Here is a 4272-nt window from a genome sequence, read left to right as displayed (position 1 = left end):
TCAAGTCTTATTATTTTAATTCACGCGAACGAGGAAGCCATACGAGTCTCTTGGAAAAACGATACTTGGTCTTACCATTTATATTACTTGTACGATTTGGTACACTTGCCAATTTGTCAACAGCGGTGGCACAGGTAGAGGCAAACCGCCTGGGCAGTCTTCATGGACGCTGAGCGGTCTGCAGCAGATTTGTCTAAATGTTGAAATTTTTGGATGTTTGTATTTTGAGGGGCCCTGTTTTCCCTCAAGAACTGGATTATGAGTGATCTGGGTTATAAAATTGATGATGTACTAACCTATGATGATGTTTCTGTGAATATTGTTGAATTTATTTGATATAGGAATGTCTACTTCGAGAAGGGTTAAAACTATGGGCAACAAAAGGAAGGGACCTGAGAGACCTAGGAGACTCTATTCTTCTAGGTTCCTCTCAAAGAAGCATGAAGAGCATTATCCTACTGTCCAGGAAAGGCGTTTGCTGATCGAGAGGAAGGCTATGTACATCCCTGACTTAGCTCAAGAATTTGGTCTGGAGATTGAGAGGTGAGGCTGGGAGAGACTAAATGCATATCCAGCACCAGCCAGTATTGAGTTGGTGAAGGAGTTCTATGATAATGCCTTGCCTAGGGGAGGAATATCAGTTGGGAGATACATGAGCTATGTGAGGGGACATTTGATCAGCTATGATCCCGACACCATTAACGCTTTCTTAGGAACTGAGTGGCCAGGAGAGTAGTGCAAATATGCTGCTATACTAGGGGAGGCCAGGGATTATGAAGATATTGAGAGAGTTATGTGTATCCCTGGGAGGCATTTTTAGAGAAACCCTAATGGAGCACCAGTTAACATCCTTAGGGCGGATCTGGAACCCCTAGCCAAGTACTGGATGGCATTTACTCATGCCAACATCTAGTCATGCTCTCATGTTTCTGACATCACACTTCATCGGATTCTGGTCATTTATTGTCACTACAAGAAAAAACGTCATTATCTACAGCCCAAATCCGTATATAAGACCCAAAATCCGTATATAATTGTTGATTACATACGGTTTATATACGGACAAAAATCCGTATATAAAACCCTCGTAGGTAAGTTTATATACGGAATTATCCGTATATAAGTTATATACGGAATTATCCGTATATAAATCCGTATATAACTAAAAATGAAAGTACATACGGATAAATCCGCATATAACTTTATGGTTTTATAAAAAAAAATTATCCTAATTTTCTATTCTTTTATGGCCCATCATAGCTTGCACATGTCAAATTTAGTCATTTCTTATATTAAATAGTAAATCCAAAAGCAATGACTATAATAACAGGGAATGGTGTACATATACACCACAATAAACATACATGCATACAATAAAATTAATCAAACTAATATCGAAATCCATGTGAGCTCCTCTGTAAAATTCTTTAAGCTTATTCTGCCTCTTAAACACCAAATCTTTCAACCTGCAAATATATATGATCAAACCACAAATACTTAAGTATTGAAGTGAACATTTGTATTCTAAGTTCAAATCAACAAAAGATTAATTTTAGCATCAGCAAATGAAGTATCAACCCGTGATTGTCTTTCTTCAAAAGGAAAATTCATCCATATAAACACATACACACTAGACATTTCTAACTTTAAAGGAAAAACAATTAAAGCCTTTGTTCCAAACAATAACAAAAAATATTATGTTTAATGAAAATACATATAGCAACCAAAAAAATGAAAGACAATAGAAATTATAGCTACCAAATAAGATTAAGAAATTGAAAAGAGAGATAAATAGCATTCTGTCAAGCTCTCACATTCTCTTCACACCAACACCAACATGACAAGTTATCTCTTTTTAATGCCCAACAACATATAACATGACNTTTCCCCCGACATAAGTTGTGGAAAGTATTTTCCTAATGACGAGAAATGTGTGAAAGCAACAGTGGCAAGATTGAAGGAATGTTGGCATCTGGCTAAAAAGTATAAATCAAGAATTGATAATTCAAATGAAGGAACATGTTGTTGAACAAGGGCGAATTGAAAATGAAGCTTCTCACAATTAGCTTCCCTTGCTAATGAAGTAAGTGAAGACGTCCCTAAGCTTTTAGCTGATGCTGAGATTGCAGTGCTGATCTTTAACCTATTTAAGGGGGTTGAAACATTCCTCAATCGCTGCATGAAATTGATCAGAGAGATGAAGAATGTAATGGCCAAGGGTCAAGATAGTTGACCAAGACTTCCTATGCCTCACGTCTTGGGAACTTCTCAATGATGGGCCACCCTATTGACTCTGTTTCGTGTTTATTTCCAAATTATACTGAGAAGATGTTTTCACAGGTTTATAATTTCTGACTAGAGAATTTGAACTACGTTGTCTTTTCTTTTCTTTTCATTTTTATTTTTCTTTTTCTCTTCTTGTTTCATCTAATAAAATTTCAAAAGAAAAAAATCCAAGATACCCTAAAGGACTCGAACCAGTTACCAGATCTTGGAGAACCAAGGAGAAGTTCAAGAAGGGATGAAAGTTGATATCCAACAATTAAAGGGGCAAATGAGCCAAGCCCTAAATGTCCTGAGTGCCTTGAAAAACCTTAGGGATTTGTGCATATCACAACCTTAACACAGAGTTCGAAAGGCCCAAAATTCCCCTTATATGGTTTTCCTCTAAGTTACACTTCACCCTCAGGAGCGTACTTGGGGCAAATTCACACTCAAAAGGCTGATGATAACGCAATTGAAGTGGAAAACAAGCTTGGGGCAATCACTTTCATGGTCCCTAGGAAAAGGCTTTAATCGAGTATTGTGAGCATGATGATGACAAGGCAATCTGAGTTGAAATCTCCTTTCCATGTTTGTACATCAATGGATGATGAGGTTGACAGGGGATGACAGCCATAAAAGGTGAATAAAGTGTTGAGTTTGAAAATGTTGCAAGGCTTGCTTTGTCTCGGATCTGATGATACTTCCTAATGTTTAAATTACCCAGAAGAACCATTTGTCCCACGAGTCATCTCATGATGTATTGCATGAAAATGTTTTCTTCCGAGAGTTTGGTTGGCATGACACTAGTTGGGGCACTCATCATGAACCTTAGTGCATCTAAACTTGGGAGGATTTGATGGATACTTTCTTGAGGCAATGCAAATGTAAGATGAATGTGGCACTTGATAGATTACAACTACAGAGCATGGTGAAAATGAAGTTAAAATCATTCAAAGAGCATGCCCAAAGGTGGAAAGAGTGTTGCTCAAGGAAAGTCTCTTATGAGTGATAACGAGATAGTTGACACATTCTTCAATATTCTGCAATCACCCTTCTGTGAGACCACAATGGACAGTGTTTCCTCAAACTTTGCAGACTTGAGGATACTTGAAGAAAGAATTGAAGTTAATATGAGGATTGGAAAGATCGCGCAAAGTCATATCATGACAACAAATATGAACAAGTCAGGTTTAAGCTTGGGAAGAGAAGAAAGGAAAGAGTTCAATCACCTCCTATCGCTCGAATCCCGTTGGCCTATCCTTCATTTGAAACAGTTGAAAGACAAATGGGATACTTAACCCAAACTCAACTTCTCACCAAGTCGTTGAACATGAAAATGCTTGTGAATTTCACTGTTACCCTTATCACTTACGTTGCTTCCAAGTCTGCTACCAAAAGGCGTCGTCTCTACTTGTCACATGAAGCCTGTAAAACCTCCATGCTCCAAGACTCTTGATGCATCATATACAATGGGTGATTATGATTGAGAGACTATCGATCATTCCATAAAAAATGTTGGGTGTTCAAGCTCAAATGCATCCTTTGATTGATTCGAGATGGTTAATGTTTGAAAAAGTCAACCCAACACCAAGGCAGGGCTTGAGAGCGTCTCCACAAATGCCATGCATGAATGAAGTGAGCTGTAAGAAAGCATAAGTCATCGTACAAGCGAATTTGATTTTTTAAAGTATCTTGCCAAGAGATCTACGCTCATTGATATCGCGCTTTGATCCGTGACTTGCAATGCGAACATTCGCTACAGGGTTTCTCCAAGTAGTGCTGGAAATCGAGTCCTGAAAGGGTATTGCGGAAAAAAGGAAAACAAAATTGAAAAAAACAAAAAAATGAAGACAATCTTGAGTCGCTTGTCTTTCTTGCAAATTTTCAAACTCCTGTTTTTCGAAAATAGCAAAAAAGAAAAGAAAAAATCAAAGGGAAAATCGTGATGTCAGACTTTTCCGAGGTCGAATGTTTAATCAAAAATAACAATTTGACATTTTCTCTCGA

This window comes from Vigna radiata, chromosome 10 (assembly GCF_000741045.1).
Source record: "Vigna radiata var. radiata cultivar VC1973A chromosome 10, Vradiata_ver6, whole genome shotgun sequence".
NCBI classification, from domain to species: Eukaryota; Viridiplantae; Streptophyta; class Magnoliopsida; order Fabales; family Fabaceae; genus Vigna; species Vigna radiata.
The sequence above is the reverse complement of the archived record's forward strand: the minus strand, read 5'-3'. Positions refer to the sequence as shown.